The sequence below is a fragment of the Danio rerio genome, chromosome 20, assembly GCF_049306965.1.
Source record: "Danio rerio strain Tuebingen ecotype United States chromosome 20, GRCz12tu, whole genome shotgun sequence".
NCBI lineage: Eukaryota > Metazoa > Chordata > Actinopteri > Cypriniformes > Danionidae > Danio > Danio rerio.
The window spans coordinates 7264502-7272500 of NC_133195.1; the positions used below are offsets into that span (position 1 = coordinate 7264502).

The 7999-nt window shown below is 36.1% G+C and overlaps 2 protein-coding genes across 2 annotated transcripts in view; one reads left to right on the forward strand and one right to left on the reverse strand.

Moving 5' to 3' along the window:
- Nucleotides 1–7999, forward strand: part of dsg2.2 (desmoglein 2, tandem duplicate 2) — a 713230-nt gene that overhangs the window by 442884 nt on the left and 262347 nt on the right. The gene's annotated exons all lie outside the window — the stretch shown is intronic.
- Nucleotides 1–7999, reverse strand: part of usp24 (ubiquitin specific peptidase 24) — a 746345-nt gene that overhangs the window by 270345 nt on the left and 468001 nt on the right. The gene's annotated exons all lie outside the window — the stretch shown is intronic.

Here is a 7999-nt window from a genome sequence, read left to right on the forward strand (position 1 = left end):
CAGGCAGCCAACAGTGGCCTCTGGTGGATTTACGTGAGAACAGCAGGTGGAAATGGCACTCGCGAGAGAAATTTGAAATCTCAAAAAGCATACACAGCGACATCTGTTGAATTTGAAACATTGCAATTAATTAATCGCAAGTGGCTGCAATAATAAATGTACATGTGCACTATATATATGTAAACCAAATTAAAGAATAACATCTGAGGTAAAGTGCTTCAAAATCAGTCCGCTATGCTTCAGGAAACTAAACTCCTTCAGAAACTACCTGGATGACGGAGGCTTTCAGCGGTGCTTCTGACTGAGCCGAGTCCAGTTTAATGAACTGTTGTCGGTGTAGGCTAGAGGATTTCCCCCGGGACACTAACAACAGGTGCTACGTCACAATCACGCCTCCACAAGAGCAAGCTCCTGATTGGTTAATGCGGCGTGAATGTCCGGTGAAGTTCAGATTTTGGAACTCGAGCGATTTGCGCGAAACGCACGTCAAACCTTCAAACGCTAAATTTGCGCTATGCTATTCGTGAACAGTCAGAACAGAACAAACTATCATTACACAATAACTCGCCTAATTACCCTAACCTGCCTAGTTAACCTAATTAACCCAATTAAGCCTTTAAATGTCCCTTTAAGCTGTATAGAAGTGTCTTGAAAAATATCTAATCAAATATTATTTACTGTCATCATGGCAAAGATAAAATAAATCAGTTATTAGAAATGAGTTATTAAAACTATTATGTTTAGAAATGTGTTGAAAAAATCTGCTCTCCGTTAAACAGAAGTTGGGGGAAAAAATAAACAGGGGAGCTAATAATTCAGACTCCGACTGTAGCAAATACGCCAATAAAGAACCTTTCTTTTAATAGTGAGTTTACAAATTAGTGACAATGGGGTCTTTTCACTGCACTTTTGAAAAGTTTTGCATATTATAACACAGTTCATGTTTTTACTGAAACGTTTCACGTCTGCGCACTACAGTGCCTTTGTTTTGGTTTTGATGTATTAACATAACTAAACAACACATGCATAAGTCTATATTTTCACAGAATCAAGTTTTTGTAGTGTACACAATATTCATTTTTAGGCCCTCAAAACATTGTTGTGTAAACAATTTCATAATAAGCGTTGGGTTTTTTCTTTTGACAAAAAAGTTTTATTGTGTGTTAAACATACTTGCCATTAAAATATTAAACTCCAAATCAAGATTCTCCTTCACAAACCACATTTACAGTGTCTTTTATTAAAAAAAAAAACAACAACAAAAACATTCATCCCATTTCCATACACTACTGTAAATACAACAATAATAGTGATTACAATAATAAGAACAACAACAGCTTTATATTCATCACAGATTCAGACGTTAGTCTACATTTTTAAAGGTGATGTGTTGGTTCAGCACAAATGAAATTGCAAAAATAATGACATTTTTCCAAGCTGTTTTCTTGAACACTTTTAGTCTGCCATTGGTCAAACAAGTTCATTCACACAGCGGTTGAACCAATGTTATTGTCAGCAAGATGTCGTCTTTAAAAAGGATAGTTCAACCCCCAAACAAAAAAGAAAAGTCAATTATGCCATCGTTTACTCCCCCTCCACTTTTTCAAAACCGGTTTCTTTTCCATACTGATCACAAAATCTGTTAACTTGAAGAATGAAACATTCAATCATCAAGTAAAGTAATTTCTATTATGTTTTTTTACAATGTAAACTGTGTCGAAGAAGCTTTACATGGATGAAAAAAAGATCTTCCATTGACTTTTATAGATTTTTTTATATATTGGAAGTAAATAGTAACCTGTTTTCCAACATTCCAACAGAATATCATATGCAGGGATGTCAAAATCAATTCCTGGAGGGCTGCAGCCCTTCACAGTTTAGTTTCAACCCTGCTCCAACACACTTAAGCTGCGGTCACACTGGGCTTTTCCTCCCATAGACTTCTATTCATACGCACGCGAATGCGTCAGACCGGAAATGCAGGGTCAAGTTTCGCTGGTTGCTGTGGTGCAAAGTTCAAGCTTGGTGAACTCTGACCTGCGAAATCGCATTAATAGACTGCGTGAGTCTAACTGAGAATCAAAACATGATCTCTTTGTACAGAAAGCGCGACAGAATTTCGCACACACAAACTCTAGTGTGACCACAGCTTTACCTGTAGATTTCAAACAAGCCTGAAGGACTCAATTAGTTTGATCAGGTGTGTTTAATTAGGGTTGGACTTAAACTGTGCAGAGCTGCGGCCTTCCAGCAAGTCAGTGAGTTTGACATCCATGATCGTATGTGTTCAACAGAAAAAAGCAGCTCATAAAGGTTTGGAATCACTTTGAGGTGTCGTTTACACTATAGTGAATTTCTGTTTTATACAAGTTATATATCTGTTTTATAAGTTGTATATTAAATATTTATGCTTCAGAGCTTGATATTTTCAACTTTTTTTCTTTAGAGGTTGATATATTTTGCATTGTTTTGTTTTGTCAAGTTAATATTAACACAACATGCATATTTTTTTCTCCATCTACCCGTTTGTATTGCTCAAATTTTCTCAATGAAAAATAAAAGTTTTCTTATGGTTATGCCTGGTGTCCACAACACCCCAGCATTTTCAACGCAATCCCACAGCAATTCGTAACTTTTTGATTTAGTGGCTAATTCCTATGAATTTGTACGATCTAATTTGTACAATTTAGTACGATTTGCTCATCCCCCAATGACAGTTGGGGATAGGGGTGGGGTTAGGTGCCACCCCTCCTTTTTAAAATCGTACATTTTCGTACGACGTTTCCTCGTGAGATCAGGCTGGCATTTTCCACCCATAAAAACGGGGTGCAGCTATCCACTATCTCTCACTCCCTGAATCGTCATCCCCCTCTCATCATATATAACCGGTAGGCATCAAATACAGATGGCGAAATGGTCATCTATCATGAATTTTACTCTGTATTGTGTGGACGGAGAACTCAATAAAAAATGCCAGCCTGGGCGAGCATTTTAACCATTTAAAAATAAAAACACACTAGTGTAAACAGCTGGAAGGTAAGTAAATAGTGAGTATTTTTTATTTTATTTTATCAAAGTAAGTGAAATATCCCCTAGAACAGTGGTTACCAACCTTTTTCGCCCGAGGCCCGCTTTTCCCCTGGAGAATATTGTAAGGACTCCCTCCACATGGGGCTAGCGCTGCAAACTGAAATGTTTGGAGCTTCCTCACCTGGGTCCAGTATGTCTGGGTCATTACTAATAGCTGCTGAAGGTGAACCGGTGAGATTCGATCTTTTTTGTGGTCGACGAATTACAAATTTGTCCATTTTTTTGGTCAGCCAGGGGATAAAATGAACTAAGGCAACATGATCGTTCTCCTAATTGTCCACTGCTTAATAATGTTTTTAAATATGATGCGACCCCCCACAAAGCTCGCTGAGGCCCCCTTGTGGGCTGGGACTCCCTTGTTGGGAACCACTGCCCTAGAAGGAAAACACTCCACTTTTTGCAAATAGACTCATTTTACAACTCCCCCAGAGTTAGACAGTTAACTTTGAGCTTAGCTTAAAGCATTGAATCGGATTAGATTATTAGCATCTCACTTAATTTCAAAGAAGAGTTTTGATAACTTTCGTAGTTAAAGCCTAACCTATCTTTATTTACATTAGGTACTAATGCCAACACAATAATTATACGCATCACTGTTACCTAATTACCCAGCTGAGGATGATTTTGCACCTGCTGCAGCCATGGTAAAGCAGCACAATGTTCCTTGATTATTACGCCGGAATGATAGTATAGTTCCTAGCCACATTGTTATAAAAAATAGAAACTTTTCATTTCTGTCAGTCTAAATACACGATGTAACTACAGAAGAGTCAAACTTTAAATAGGAAAAATATCGAAACTGTTATTTATTTATTTTTTTAATGCTAATGGTCTAATCCAATTCAATGATCTATGCTAAGCTAAACTAAATGCACTCCCGACATACCCAAAGATCATCTGAGTGTTTTAAAAAAAAATGGAAAAGGTGTTTAAGCGATTTGTAAAACGAGGCCAATTCCAAAAAAGTTGAATTTTCCTTTTAAAAGATGCAACATTAATTGCAATGACCTTTTATTCAGATAGATACTTAATCTATTTAAACAGGAATGAAACTTGCACTAACAATCCATGGAACTTCAATAATACAGAAATAAGCATAAAGCTAACCTGTATTTCCAATCCAATGAACGTGTAGTACTTGATGATATCATGTCTTCTTAATAAAGTAAAATGTAACCATCAACAGTCTTTTATAGCTGCCGGTTCATTTGCATTGATAATACAGTCAATCCCTTAGGGAAGAACCCAAAGCCTCACCAGCATCTTACTGTACATACAGTACTATTAAAAAGGAAGATGTCTTCGTGCAAGGCACTGTACTATAACTGATATAAATATACAGAAATATGATTGGCAGACAGGTCAAATCTAAAGCCACTGAAGCTACATTCCAATGCAAGGTGTAGCTTATATAATCATAGGATTTTATATTTGAATAAACATCATTTTATATGACACACATAAGAAAATAAAAAGAAACTGAAGTACATCATGCACACCCAGATGTTTCTTGTGAAAGGCAAAGGCACAGTGCGCAAAAGCGGTCAAACAGGAGATAAACTGGTTTGTGCTGAATCTGTCATGACAAAGGTTAAACTGATGGATTCAGATACAGCGCAGGTTGGCATGATATTTTATATATTAACTATTTTTATAAAGCCTGTTATGCTCAGCACATTTGCAGCTGTTTGATCAGAGATACAGTAAAATATTGTGATTTTTTTTTTTACAATTCAGTTTTTAATTTGAATTTATTTTTATTTTAAAATGTATTATATTTATGTGATGCCATTTTTTAAAGTAGTTTTTTTAAAAGTGTGTATATTTTACTCCTAAATATATTTATTGAATAATACACAAATAAATGTAATTTTGTTTATATTTAATGGTTTTGTAATAATAAAGGCTGATTTATACTTCTGCGTCAAGTGAAAGTGTATGCTCCGTCGCAGCCTGCGCGTGGTCGCATAGGCCTCACGGTGGCCGTCGCCGACGCTGACCTCTCAAAAAATGTAACTGCACGTTGCAATGCCACATAGCTCAAGAGAGCCACGCGAACCCAATGGAGCGAGTGTCCTGTGACGGAGCTTCAGATGGAAACTGTTGTTTTGTGTTTACCTTATGATTAAAGTTGTACATCCACCGGTTCCCACCTCAAAATGAACGAGTTTGACCGGTTCTTGCTAGATCGGATATGGTTGTGGCCGAAGTTAAGAACAAATATTTATGTTATATATTAAATTGACCATTTATTGTATTTTATTATGCAACAGTTCTGTCTGGTTCTTGAATCTGATTGGCTGATCGCCGTGCGATTTTTTGCCTTTAACAGCACACACAGGCCTCTTCACCCTTCACTGTGTATTACTCCGCCCACATACAGCCAGCAACAAGCAGAAATGTGCATTTTGAGGCTTTTTAGTGAAGAATATAGTTGTTTAGATTGCAATTATGAAGTTTATTTGTAAGAATAGTGCCTATTTTAAAATATTTACAATTTCTGAGAGCTCGTCGGGGGCCAAAGATTGACGTTGTCTATCCACAAGATGGTGCCAGCACCGCATAATAAGCCAAAGCTTAGTGTGTTTTCCTGAGCGTACATAAGAAGCTGAAAAACGGAAGCGTCACGGTTTTTAAGGATAACCAGATAGAGTTAATTAGAAGCTGGATTCAACCTCGTTCCTTCTTATCGCAAACACAACAGCAGTCTGCTAGTGATTGCTCTGTTTTTTCTGGTTAATTATTGTGATATTATAACGGTTGCTTAATGTTTGATATGCATTTTGTATAATGTCCTCAATAAGAGGACTCTTTCTGTGGTTGTTTTACCTTTGAGATGTAAGCACACATGTATAGGAGATCAGTTCAGTTTTCTGAGGAAAAGTGTGATGGTCACTCTACCGCTGTATCATTCTTTTATTTCAATAATGTAACATTTTATTTTGTGACGGATGTTTGAATGTATTTTTCTTTTCCTTTTGCCTACTCACTGTCTTTGACTGGCATGTATGTAGTCGAAAGCACTTGGGAGAAACGCATAGAGGACAATATGAAGAGCGAAATAGTTTCTGTCTCCTTTTTTTTTATTCCATAAAGTCTCTGGGTAAACGCTTGGGCAAACTTTGCACCCGTCAAAATAAAGACAGAAACAGAGAAATATTGTAGACTGTAACTGACTGTAGGGAGAAATCTCTGTAGACGGATTGCATTTCATATCACGGTCAGCCTTATAATCTTAAAATGTGAGCAAAATCAGCTGTTTTGTCATCACCTTAAGGGGGTCACACACCAGAAGCGCCACTTCAGATTATGCAATAGAGAATCATTCAAATATTACCTCTAAAGTGAATTAGTAACGGCTTCTGCTGTTCTGACGTCAGCTGCAGATGTGAATAAATGGTGGAAGAAAGTAGTTCCTAATACAAAAGGGGTTATTAGACTCTCTGTGTCTGATTTTCTTTTTTTATATACAAGATTGTGCTGTCGAACTGTTGTATAAACGCAATATCACACGAGTGGCAGTGTGATGTGGCTGTATATCAGCACTTGTGGGGCGCTCATGCCAATGCACGCCTCCCACCAGTGCTGACATACAATTAAATCGCACTGCTACTCGTGTGATATTGCTCAATTAACATCTACCCTAAACCCAACCGTCACAGTAATGTAAAAACAGTAGTTGTACTGAGTATAATTTATGTTATCTATTTAATTACCCAATAAATTGTATTTTGTAAAATTGTAAAATCTATCCCCAGCCCAACCCTAAACCTAACCACCACCGTACTGTAAAAATATGAATTATTGTTATTCAGTGTCATAAAACATGCATATCTCATTTCCAGCCGACCGGGTATCAGATCTACAATTTACCAGTTTGAGCCACTTGTACATTAAGGTAGAGTTCAGAAAAAATAAAACACCAGCGAAGAATCTCGACACAGAGGATTATAAAAACCTCACTGCCAGCAAGCGTTTCGGAAGTGTTATTGCAGAGCAACACAAACAATGCGCTGAAGTATAAATGCACAGCATTGCGAAAGGCATGTGCCAGGGGTCACGCCAATCACTCAACGCAGAAATATAAACCCGGCAAACAATATATGAATTAATGTGTATGGTCATCGGTCAAAGATTTCAGAATCAAAATAAAAAAAAGTGTCAATTTAAATTGATTTTTTTTTTGGTTTCTACATTAAAATGTTTAATTTTATTTATTATTTTTTCTGAGAAGATTTTTTTTTTAGAAAAGAAACATCTTGTCAGACATTTTAAGAACAAAATCATTTGATGACATTTGATATTAGAAGCCTCCTCTGTTTAAATGGAGTCACAAAATACTAATATATTTTTGGTTTAAATCTTTATTCTTTACCATCCATGAAAAAGATTTACTCACAAGTGTTTTAGTCATTTAAAGTTCAATTAAATTTCAAATGACCAGTTATTATTTTATTTATAAAGAAATATGTTATTTTTTATATATACTAGGGATGTCCTGATCAGGTTTTTTGCCCTTGAGTTCGAGTCATTTGATTTGGAGTATCTGAAACCCGATCTGATACTTCTATAATACATAAAGCCCTAGTAGAGATATGGGATCTACAAGCGAACTACATACAGTTAAAGTCAGAATGATTAGCGACCTTGGAATTTTTCTTTCTTTTTTTAAATATTTCCCAAATTATGTTTAACAGCAAGGAAATTTTCACAGTATGTCGATAATATTTTTTTCTTCTGGAGAAAGTCTTATCCAAAAGAGTGAAGTCAAGAAAGAGGTCTAACTCTGTGCCACCACATAACTAGATGTGTTATAAAATAATGAGAATTATATATATATTTATATATACATACAGTTGAAGTCAGAATTATTAGCCCTCTTCAAATTTTTTTCTTCTTTTTTAAATAT